General features: G+C 45.4%; 1 pseudogene; it reads left to right on the forward strand.

Annotated features, from left to right (window-relative positions):
• The first annotated feature begins 1706 nt into the window (after positions 1–1706).
• On the forward strand, positions 1707–11879 carry LOC116893337 (annotated as a pseudogene).
• The last annotated feature ends 1074 nt before the right edge of the window (positions 11880–12953 follow it).

Raw genomic sequence — 12953 nt, forward strand, 5'->3', positions numbered from 1 at the left:
ACCAAAGCAGGTGTGGAAACAGAGAGTGACTATAGCCTTGAGTGCTGAGGAGTGAATGGGTAGGTTGGGGAAAAGCTCAGCAGATTAGAACAGCCACACGAATTATTTCAAAGTAGTCGCTTTCCAGCAATTTCAGAGATCTCAACCCATCAGAATTCTCAGAGCATCTCCTCTAGTCTTGGTAAAACTATAACTTTGGTGGACTACCAGGCAATTCTGTAGTCTTTCCCATTCCAATTGCTGTGTGAGTTCCCCACTATAACAGTTATCATGTAGACCCTTTCATTATTAACAGCTCTGACATCACCAGAGATACTGTCCTCTGTGTCTTCTACTTTTCTATTCGGCTATACTACTTTTTATCCTGTTCCCATCTAACAATCTCCTTTCTCACACCTGCCCCTTCTCTTCTTTCTGCCCTTCCTCTTTCTCTAGTTTCTCTGTCCTTCCCCATATATCTCTTGAGAGTCTATATATCAGGCAAATGCAACACAGATGGGACCAATCTCTGTAAGGAGGAGAGCATAAGTTGACAGGGTGATAGAACTAACCCCATAGATACAGGCCTGGTATACAGGGATGCAGATGTTTCCTCTGGTGTCCCAGACCTTCTCTTCTATTCCCCATCTTCCCCAGGACACACAGTTGTATACTGTGCCCCTCTGTGCTCTTGCCACATGGCCTATGACCAGGACAGGCTGTGTGAGCAGCTTTCTGGTGTTTTATATAGCATTTTCAAAATGACCGCACGTATCTCCATGCTCAACCTGTAGTGACAAAGAACAGCACACTGGAGCAGTTTAAACGCTATATTTGTTTCTCCATTCTGAGGCTGAGTCCTAGATCAGGGTGTTTTCAAGGCAGATTCCTCCCATGGCCTCTTGTCAACCTGAAGAGAGGTTCCCTGGTGTTTGCACGTCTTTTGTCCTGTGTTTCTATGTCCGGTGCTCCTCTAATGGAGAATACAATGGTACTGGGTTTGGGCCATGCTAATTACCTCACTACAACTCTTAAATAGTTTGTTCCAGGACACAGCCACAGTCGAGGACTGGAGAGCTGGGACTTCAAAACATACCTTTTGACTTCTGATTAACTTGGATGCTCTGTGAGTGTAGGCATCCCATCATAGGAGAGTGGTTCTGGTTTCTTCCCTAGTGTAGTACAAAAGAAATCAAGGAGACCAGTCCCCTAATGTTCCTTGATGAAACCTTATGGAAGGAATTACTGCAGGCTGTGGGTAATACAAATGGCTCGTCAGACATGCTGAGTCCTAGTCGAACCTGAAGATATGAGACAAAATGGTGAATTTTTTTTTCACAACCTGAACACAACCATGAGTCTGCAAAGCATTGTTCTCATTCTTTCATTGGATCTAGCATCGGCATTGGATTGTCTAGCTTGGCTTGCGATCAGGAAAAGAAGCAACCTGAGAAGAATTTCATTGCTTCTACCATACAACTCTCTTAGCCACAGACCTAGGGTGGTGGTGCTGGGGTGTATAAGAAGGCTGGCTGAAAATCCAGGAGGTGTGGGTCAAGCCTGAGGAAGTAAAACAGGAGAGTCAGTCTAGCCTCACCATGGTGTGGCACCCAGAGTAGGTCCTATACCTCATCTCTTGGAAGCACAGAGGTGGGGACCCCTGGTGGTGTGAGGCAGGTGAGCTCCTCTCTCCCCAGGCCCATGATTGTCCATGATGTGAGGTGGCGATGGTCTCACCCACAACCTGGGCATGGGAGCAGCCCCCTGATGGCATGAAAGTAGGTGAGCTTGCCCAACCCCTTACCTTACCTAGTAACAGGTGAGCTGGCCCTGGTGGTATGTGGGGAGAGCCAGCCCTGAGGATGCAAATAATTGGCAGCTTGTTTGCTCCTTACTTGGGCAGAGAGCTGGCTCAAGTGGTGCTGTGTAGTGGGAGAACTGACCTGCTACACGAGCACGAGAGCTGCCATGTTACCACCCAGGCCACATAGAGAGGGCTTAGGAGTTACCCATACCAAACATCTCTCCATCATCTATTAACTGCTAGAGTGTGTGTGAAAGGGCTTGTCCAGGATCAAAGCTATAAGATCTCCACGACATAGGGCAATGAGTGGTGATATCTAGCAACCCAGTGAGGATCTGCTAGCACAAAGAGAGCCAGAGGCTTCCTTGAATGTTAATTCAGTGACTCACTGAAATGTCCATTTTCAAGGAAAGCACAAGTAAAGGGTGACACTGCATAAGGTACTATAGTGTGATGTTTAATGATTCCTTTTAGGGGCAGCTGTATAAATAGGTGATATGGAAGATGGGGATGAATGATTAGGGTACACAAAGAAATAAATAATAAATCAAATAAAAGGTTTAAAAGGTCTTTCATTCACTTGACTTGAGTTTCAGCCAAATGGTAAATATGGCTCTATTTTCATTCCCTTGCATGCAGATATCCAGTTAGACCAGCAATTACTTGCTGAGATACTTTTCTTTTTTTTTCCTGTTGTATTGTTTTGATTCTTTACAAAATTCAAGTGTCCATAGGTGTGTGGGTTATTTCGGGTCTTTGACTTTATTCTATTGATCAACGCCTGCTTCTGTACTGATAATTAAGAAGCTAATCACCATTACTCTGTAGTACAGCCGAGATCAGGGATGATACCTCCAGAAATGTTTCTTTGCTAGGATTGTTTTGGCTATCCTGTTTTTTTTTTTTCATATGAAGTTGAAAATTGCTCTTTCAAGGTCTGTGAAAACATTGTGTTGAATTTGTTAGATTGTATAAATCTGTAGATTGCTTTTTAAATGGCCAATCCTATCTATCCAGTGAGGACAGATCTTTTCCTATCTTCTGGATATCTTTTGTTTTCCTGTGGACTCAGTTTTATTGTAAGGTACTTACTGCTGCTTTAGACAAGTACCAGATGCTACCTCCAAGCCAGCAGGACCCCTAGGAGGAATACATACCATCTCATCGCAAAATTCTTCAATCCAAAATTTTCTAAAAGAAATGCTTATCAAAGATGGAGCAGATTGGAAGGAGTGGCCAATCAATAACTGGCTCAATTTGTGTGATCTAATCTCAAAAAGAAAACACCAACCTCACACTATTAATGAATGATACAGGCCAGAGCGGCTTCAACATAACTGTCTCCTCTGAGAAACTCTACCGAGCAGCTTAGACAAACAGATACAGGAGCCCACACCAAACACATTAGGTGGTGGTCAGAGTCCTTATAGAAGAATTGGGGTGAAGGATTGGAAGATCCGAAGGGATAGGAACCTACAGGATGACCAACAGACAACCTGGAACCCTGGAAGTTCTTTGGTGAGACTAAGCCACCATCCAATGAGCATACATGGCTGACCAGGCCCCTGGCAGTGGCAGATGTGCAGTCTCCATGTGAGTCCCCAACAAATAGAGCAGAGGCCCTCCTAAAAGCCTGACTGGTATTTGTTCTTTACAAGGCTGCCTTGTCAGCCTCTGTGGGAGAGGATGAGCTAAATCCTGCAGAGAGCCAAATCCTGCAGAGAGACTTGGTGCCCAGAATTGGTGGATATGGGGTGGGCTCTCCAGAGGAGATGGGGAGGGAATGAGCGGAGGGACTCCGTGAGAGAGCCTAGGAGAGGGCAGCCTTTGGTATGCAAACATAACAAAAAAAGTTCAAAAATGAAAAAAAACAATTTGGGGGGTACAAGATAGTAAACTCATTTTTCTCATGGCTTCTGCATCAGTTTGCCTCCAGTTTCCCTCCTGAGTTTCCTCCCTGACCTCCTGGAATGATGGACTACATGCTTAAAGATGAAGTATAAAGGGGCTGGAGTGGCTCCCAGTGGTTAAGAGCACTGACTGTCTCCAGAGGTCCTGAGTTCAAAATCCCAACCACAGGCTGGCTCACAACCATCTGTAATGAGATCTGATGCCCTCTTCTGGTGTGTCTGGAAACAACAACGTAATTTTATAGAATAAAATAAATTTTAAAAAAAAGCTTTTCCTGATACGTTTCTTGGTTTCATGTGGTGTTTTGTTTTTTTTAATCATCACAGCCATAGAAACCCTAAGACAAAAATTGGTACCAAATTTTTCTTTCTGTGCCTGCTGATCCAGATGTAGAACTTGTGACTCCTTCTACAGGATCACTTGTTACCTGGGGCTGCCATGGACACCATGATGACAATAGACTAAACCTCTGAACTGTAAAGCAGCCAAAATTAAATGTTTTTTCCTTTGAGTAAGACTTGTTGTTGTCACAGTGTCTCTTCACAGCAGTAGAAATCCTAACTAAGACAGAAGTTGGTACCAGGGACTGGATTATTCCGAGATACTTTGTTTAGGGGAAATGACATGGGACATTTTGAGAGTTTTGGACTAGAAGGACTGCCATTTTAAGCTAGGCTTAATGGACTATACTAAGGGGGCGTGGAAGACAGTGGTGCTGAGGTGAATTGAACTGGGAGGCCAGGCTTATATTTGGCAAGGAATGTGTCTACTTTTGCCCTTGTCTGAAGAGTTTGAAGTTAATTGCCTTGGCAGAAGAGATTTTCAAATAGTCTAGTGTTGACTGTGCCCTCCTGTGGTTATTAGCAGCCAGTCTTATGCAGATCTATAACAAAAAGGACAAACTGAGCAAAGAACAAATACAAAAGTATAGGGTGGGATGGAAAGGGGAAACCAGGGGTGTAAACAGATTAAAGAAAAGCCTGATGCTAAGTGGAATAAAGGGGTGACAGCTTCAGAGCAAAACCCCCACCCCAGCCAAGGTCTAACTTGTGAAGAAGAATTTTTAAAAAGTGAAAAGGATTTAAAAAAAAAAAGGACTGACTGGTCAGCACACCTTTAATCCAAGGACTCAGAAGGCAGAAGTTGGTTGATTCTCTGAGTTCAAAAGGCAGTCAAGCTTAGGGCATTTAAGGAAACCATTGAAAACATAAATCTAGTGAAAATGTATTTCAACAAGGGTCTATGTTCCAGCCCAGCAAGCAGCAGCCACATTCTTCCCCAAAATACCACAAGAAGGTCTCTCAGGTCAGTTAATAATGTTTTTCTTCTCTGACAATTCCAAGTGAACAAGGCTGTCACAATCCACACTGCTCTCAACACCATTGTCATCCCTGCATCCAGTATGGCCCATTAAACCCTACTTAAAGTGTTCAACTGCTTTTCTAGTCTGAAATCTCAGGTCCACACTCCACCAACAATCCAGTATGGTCAGACCTGTCACACCAACATCGACTCTTAGTACCAACTCTCATCCTAGCTAGTGTTCCATTGCTGTCAAGAGATGCCAGGAGCATGGAAATTTTATAAAGAAAGCATTTAATTGGTGAACACTTTACCATTCCAGAGGTTTAGTCCATTTTATCATAGTGGGAAGCATGTCATGATGTGCAAGTAGACACGGCACAGAGAAGCATCTGAGCTCTATATCCAGATCCACAGGCAGCAGGAAGAGAGAGTGAGCCTAGGCATGGCTTGAGCTTTTTGAAAACCCTCAAAGCCCACCCCCAGTGACACACTTCCTCCAACAAGGCCACACACCTCCTAATCCTTAATTATTGCCACTTCTGATGGCCAAGAATTCAAACATGAGACTACATGAGAGGAGGAGCATTCTTATTCAAACAACCACACTTACGATTTTTTATCATAGAAACAGGAAACCCTAAGGCAGGAACTATAATCTATCTGCTTTTAACCATGAGCCACAGAAGGGACAGACAAGGAATCTGCCTGAAGCCCTAGGAGAGTCTCTCCAATGTCTTCTGGATGTTGTCCCACTTGCTGGTCTATATAACCTCTGTGGTCCACACAGGACGATTGAAGAAAATGGGAATTACGTGGAAGGTCAACCTGGGGGTCACATTTTTCAAAGCCATTGGAGTTTGGTTCTCCCATCTCTACCCACTTGTTCTTGAAAACCCACTAGCTAGATACATTGGGCAGGCAAGGTTCCCACCAGTTCTCCATCACTCCCTGGGGCAGCTGGAGTCTTTCCTCGTTCCATATAGAACTTCCCAGTCTTTCGGTTTTCCAGCAAAGAGGAGCTTCTCATGATGTGCTTCTGCCCACACTTATCCATTTATTCACTCCACATTCATTTATTCATTTCTGCATATTTCACCTTAGGAAAATTCACCCTCTTATTTCTTTGCAGAGTCAGGAGTCAAGATTCCAGCTGGTGTCCACGTCAGACAGTTGAGGAGGCCTATGTGCCTTAGAAGTGTCTTGTTCCTAATTCCTTATTCCTCAAGGCCCTCTGTTAACTCCCTTGAACTCTTCTTCCGGACTGACTTTTGAGAAGATTCAGACGCTGTTTTTTTTTTCAGATAGCATCTAAAAATGTTCTGAGGGTGACAGTGGAATGAGAGTAAGCCACAGAGAGGAGACAGGAGCAGGGGTGGGCTCTTTCAATGAGTGTGGCCCAACATGTAAAAAAGTGGAAGTGCTTAATCTTCAAGTTCTGTGGCAGCTCTGATAACATATGGGTTGGGAGTTCCTTCTCTGTGGTCAGTTGCTCTCTGCCTGATCTCATTACTGGGGTTCAGTGAGATTTCTCCTCAGTCCTGTGACACCTAAATCTGCAACTCTTACCCATGACAGGGGAAGCTTCAACCACCCAACTCTCCTTCCTGTTTTACTTGTAGGAAGCCAGGGCCATTCACTGTGCTATTCTGTGGATAGTGCTACTGCTCTTGCTGTGTACAGGTGAGTGGTGGGGCCAGGGGCTGGGATGGGCTGGTAGGACAGGACCAAGATACCTCTCATTTCTTTGCAGACTCCTGGTTCAGGATTTAGGAATTCCAGCTGGTGGGGTCAAGTCGGGTGACAGTAGAGGAGGCCTTGTGTTCATGTGCCCCTGCAGTGTTTCTTACCCCCTCCATTAGGCCCACTTTGGACCTGTCACTGGCTATTGGCTTCTGGAAAGGGCCAGTCCCCATGAAGATTCTCCAGTGGCCACAAATGACCCCAGACAACTAGTGCAGAAGGCAACACAGGGCCGATCCAACTCCTTGGAGACCCACAGAAACATGACTGTTCCCTGCTCATCAGAGATGCATAGAAAAAATGACACAGGAGTGTACTTCTTCAGAGTGGTTAGAGAACCTTTTTTGTGAGATATTCCTGCAGAGCAAATCAGCTGTCGCTGCATGTGACCCGTGCAATGAAGTCGCACTGATAGTTATCTTAAGAGGCCAAAGTGTGTGTGTGTCTGTGTGTGTGTGTGTGTGTGTGTGTGTGTGTGTGTGAAGTGACTTGTGGAAGAGACCTCATCTTTCAGTAGTTCCTATGAAACGGATGCTGGGCTATGTGAGGGAAGATGGTTGTCCTGAGGCAGAGTTTGCTGTTCAGGAGTTTTAGTGTCTCTATCATGGCTTATATCTTCCTCCTCCTTCCTCCTCTTAGCTCTATCACGGACTCCTGACATCATAATCCGGGAACCCTGAGAGCTGGCCATCCTAGCAATCTGACCTGCTTGTGCCTTGGGCCTGTGGGGAGAGCAGGGACACCCCTTACCTCTCCTGGATGTCAGATGCCCTCACCTCCTTGAGTTCCAGAACCACAACTCCTCAGTGCTGACCCTCACACCTCGGCCCCAGGACCATGGTACCAAACTCACCTGTCTGGTGACCTTCTCTGGAGCAGGCATCACTGTGGAAAGAACCATCCCCTCAATGTTACCTGTGAGTGTCAGATCAGGAAACAAGACTCCAAGTATAAAGCAGGTTCGCAGTAACTGTGTCTGGTGGCCTGGCTATTGGTGGGTCCTGGAAACACACAGGCCCTGTTTTTCTGACTATAATGTCTTGACTAGTTATGGGAAGTCAGGTCTTGTCTCACCCCTCAGCTCAGCTTAACATGGAAACTTTTTCCTAAAATATTCTGTACAGAATCCCTTTTGTTCCATGTTCCATCAAAAGCTGTCACAGGTAGGAGAGAGCTATCATGGCCTAGGGAAGGCAGGGACTTTTCAGCTCAGCACACAGAACACCCTCCTTACACTCAAGACACTCTTTACTATAGAACCAGATGGCCTCCCCATCCACAGACTATACAGACATATTAACACCTGAGCCCACAAGCTCCCCAATCCTTTGGACATCTGGACTTGCTACTGCTCAAATATAGCTACTGAGAAGCAGGTCTTGTTAGTGTGGGGAAGGTGCCTTCCTCATGGAGAGGGATGAAGTGGTCTGTCTCAGCCTAAGCCACACTCCAGCCGCTGAGAAATGCTGTGGAGTTCTGTTGTCAGGGGGACTTTGGAACTGCCTTGTTGTTTTTACATCTATAATTTTACTTTACATAAATCCATCCAGTATTAACACCATCAGTATGTAATCTGTACAGTACTAACTCCATCAGTATGTAATCTGTACAGTACTAACTCCATCAGTATGCAATCTGTACAGTACTAACTCCATCAGTATGTAATCTGTACAGTACTAACTCCATCAGTATGTAATCTGTACAGTACTAACTCCATCAGTATGCAATCTGTACAGTACTAACTCCATCAGTATGTAATCTGTACAGTACTAACTCCATCAGTATGTAATCTGTACAGTATTAACACCATCAGTATGTAATCTGTACAGTATTAACACCATCAGTATGCAATCTGTACAGTACTAACTCCATCAGTATGTAATCTGTACAGTATTAACTCCATCAGTATGGAATCTGTACAGTACTAACTCCATCAGTATGTAATCTGTACAGTACTAACTCCATCAGTATGTAATCTGTACAGTACTAACTCCATCAGTATGTAATCTGTACAGTATTAACACCATCAGTATGCAATCTGTACAGTACTAACTCCATCAGTGCATGTAATCTGTACAGTATTAACTCCATCAGTATGGAATCTGTATAGTACTAACTCCATCAGTATGCAATCTGTACAGTACTAACTCCTCAGTGTGTAATCTTTACAGTACTAACTCCATCAGTATGGAATCTGTACAGTACTAACTCCATCAGTATGCAATCTGTACAGTACTAACTCCATCAGTATGTAATCTGTACAGTACTAACTCCATCAGTATGCAATCTGTACAGTACTAACTCCATCAGTGTGTAATCTGTACAGTACTAACTCCATCAGTATGCAATCTGTACAGTACTAACTCCATCAGTATGCAATCTGTATAGTACTAACTCCATCAGTATGCAATCTGTACAGTACTAACTCCATCAGTATGCAATCTGTACAGTATTAGCTTCATCAGTATGTAATCTATACAGTATTAATTCCATCAGTATGTACCTTTACAATATTAACTCCACTGCTAATAGCTGCCATATAATGAGGAGCACACTCTGGGACTCAGAGCCTATGCATGTCCCCAGACAGAAACTCTGATCTACAACAGTCACTCCCTGTACTCCTCCAGCAAACACTGACTTGCTGCGGAATCTGCACAAGCCCTGACATGCCTCATCTGCACTTTTTACAAACATGGAGGCCCGAAGTGTATCCTTTTGCATCTGACTTGTTGTTCCTCAGCATCCTGTATTCAGTGTCGTCTCTGACACACAACAGTATTGCATTCCCGAGGACCCAAACTGCACTCGGTGTTGCCTGACCACACTTACTCATCAGTCCATCAGAAGACAGGTCTGGAGTCATCTCTGCTCTGCATTAGTGGGCCCCAGGTTTGGAGAATGTGTGTTTCTGTTTGAGAGTATGTCCCCTTCTCCTGGACACAGCAGGAGGGAGATGACGAGGGAATGGTAATTCTGCTTTTCATTTTGAGGTGTGCGAAGTTTCCACAGTGATCAGAGCTCCACCCATCTCAATTCCCTACCAGTGGGGTCACTTCCTTCTTAGGAAAAACGCAGCCTGTCTCTGTGCACAGAAGTGTCCCGCTGCAGTTTTCATTTACCTGACAACAGACAGTGTTCTCCTGTTCTCGCTGCTCATTTGCTTGTCTTCTGAGAGGTTCAATCTGGTGATCTTGTTGCTGTTTATGATTGCTTTGTTGGGGTGCCTTGTGATGATGTCTGCTGGAGAGCGGACTAGTCACACCTACGTCATCAAGGACGTTTTCTTATTCAGTGAGTTTTGTTTCTAACTCTTGTTACTGTCGGTTGAGACACCGAATATTCAAGTCCAACTGAGAGAGGGAAGGCCGGGGCTGTGGTTTCCAGGTGAGCCCAGCCCAGTGCGTATGTTTCTGCAGGGAAATCAGACCAGATGAGAATGGTGGTCCTGGTGGCTGTCGGGGAGGCAGCAGTCAAGCTCCTGATTCTTGGGCTCTGTCTCACACTTCTCAGGTGAGTACTGCCCCTGGGATAGAAAGGGGGATAACAGGAAGGGGGGGGGCGTGAAGGGATCTGCACAGAGCGAATGAAACAGGGCTGTGTGGGTAGGGGACTGTACAATGGTTAGATGTCTGTGCTCAGCTCTGGTGCACGTGGTGACTGACTCATTTGGACAGTGAGGTGGTGGTGACTGGCCATGTCCGTCTCGTCTCTGGCCAGAGCACAGTGGAGGGAACTGTTTTACATAGCCCCTCGAGTGCCCACACTTCCATCCTTGGTTTCCTCAGTGTGGTGATCTGCAGAAGGAGGGCAACAAAGCTGTCGGTGCACATGAACTGTGAAAATCCCTACCAAGGTTAGTCACACAGGCCCATGCATTCCATGTCTCTTTGGTATCCTCCATATAATAGCTGTAGTGGGACTTGGCTCAGCCACCCAGAGCTACCCAGAGCTCACCTTCCCAGGTACCATCTCTGTGTAGAGCCCCAAAAGGCGTTTATTTTAGTCTTTCCATTCCTCCTCCATGAAACACCATCTAGCCTCTCTTCCCCAAGGCTTCGATCCACTTTTACCCATTTCTCCACACTGACCCTTGTTCTCCTTCTTCCCTCCCCGCTTCCTATGGAGTGTGCTTTATTTCGCTCCCCTGGTAAACACCATCAGAGTAAGAAATGATGCCGCAAGCTGCAGGCAGAAAGCGATCCCATTTTATAATCACTGCCCACCTCCAACAGCATCTGATGCTGTGGCTCCAGGATGTTCCATGCGCCTGTCTGCGAGTGGCACCTCATGCCCTGTGCTAACGGCACTAACATGGTACCTCCACCACAGGGAGACTCACAGGTAGAAAGTGGGCTTTGGGGAAACTGCTGTTTTTCAGTCTCTCTCTCTGGCTCACCTACATGGCAGCCACATTAGCGGTCACATTTTTGTTTTCCTAATCTGCCGTCATCTCTTTACCATTGAGCCAGTGTCTCATCTCTATGGGGCTGCCATCCTGTGGACCCAGTGTTCAATGCACATGGGGGTTCAGGCACATCTAGAGTGGAGTAGAGAGCACAAGGCGGGTGAGCTTCTGAAGGACCTCACACTTACCAGTGAATGACGACGTGGTGGCTTCAGAACCACTTGTGGAACAAGCACTTTATTATAATGAATACTCTGCACAGACCCTCTCTACCTCCCTGAACCTCCTCCGTGGGCTGCCAAGACCCTTTTTTTCCTCTCCACAGGCTCACCCGCAGGACTCCATGCTGAGAATTCAAGACCCTTGCGGAAGGACTTACCTTAGGAACAGAGCAGTATCTGAACTAAGATTCCCCTGGATTTCATGGGGTGAAGCCTCAGGAGTTCTCAGAGATCTAAGTTCACCAAGCTTTGCTCTTGTGCAAAAAGCACCCGTGTCTCTATGGCTCCCTGCAGATAATTCCTGGATCCCGCTTGATCCCGACAGACAATGGGTTACTGCTGCTGTGTGTGAGTCTCACACTCTGTTGGCCATGTCTGACTTGACAATAAGAGACCTGGGACTGAGTCTGTGTTTCTTAATTCACATCATCAGAGTCGTTCCCTCTATTTTTGGTTTTTGTACTCAGTATAATGGACTCCTGCCTTCTCCTCCTGCCTCACCTCTCTTTCTCCTTCCCTCTCTCCACATCTCTCATATGGAGAGATATACACATATACAGATATACAGTATATATATATATGAGTATACAGATATACTCATATACACAAGTGTGGGCCAATGCTCTTGTGCATGCGTACCATGAAGGCCAGAGGTCAAAGTTCAGTGTCTTCTTCTATTGTTTGCTACATTGTTATCGTCGTCGTCATCATCATCATCATCGTCATCATCTTGACATAGGGTGTGGTGGTTTGAATAAAAATGGCTCCCATTAGGCACAATTAGGAGGTGTGGCCTTGTTGAAATAGGTGTGGCCTAGTTGGAGGAAGTGTGCCACTGGGGATAGGCTTTGGGGTTTTAAATCCTCAAGCCAGGCCCAGTGTCACTCTATTTCCCAATGTCTGCCAATCCAGATATAGAACTCTCAGCTACCTACCTCTCTAGCACCATGTCTGTCTGCATAACACCATGCTTTCCACCATGACAATAATGGACTAAACCTCTGAACCTATAAGCCATCTCCAATTAAATGTTTTCCTTTATAAGAGTTGCTGCTGTAACCGTGTATCTACACAGCAATAGAACCCCAGCTGAAGCATTGGCTCTCTCCCTGAACCTGGAGTTTGCTGTTTAGGTGAGACTGGCTGGCCAGTGAGGCCCTGGGGTTACCTCTTTCTGACTTCCAAAGTTTTGATGAACATTACATACTGTCACATGTCACTTTATGTGAGTGCTGGGAGTCCAAACTCAGGTCCTCAGTTTACCCACCAAGTCACCTCTGCTGCCTCCTAGATAGTGGTTTTCTAGAGACTCAGTCACCTTTCTATGTACCAGTGACAGATGCAGTGAAAAAGGAATCAGGGAGGCAATGCCATTCACAGCAGCCTAAAAAGTACTTGGAGTAAACTTAACTAAGGAAGTGAGAGATGTGTATATGAAAACTCTAAAACACTAAAGAAATATAGGAAGACAACAGAAGGCCGATAGGCCTCCCATGTTTCATGTTTCATAATAAATAGTCTCTGAGGATGGATGGACATCCCACCAAAAGCAATCTACAGACTTGGGGCTGACCCATCAACAAGG

The sequence above is a fragment of the Rattus rattus genome, chromosome 2 (assembly GCF_011064425.1).
Source record: "Rattus rattus isolate New Zealand chromosome 2, Rrattus_CSIRO_v1, whole genome shotgun sequence".
NCBI classification, from domain to species: domain Eukaryota; kingdom Metazoa; phylum Chordata; class Mammalia; order Rodentia; family Muridae; genus Rattus; species Rattus rattus.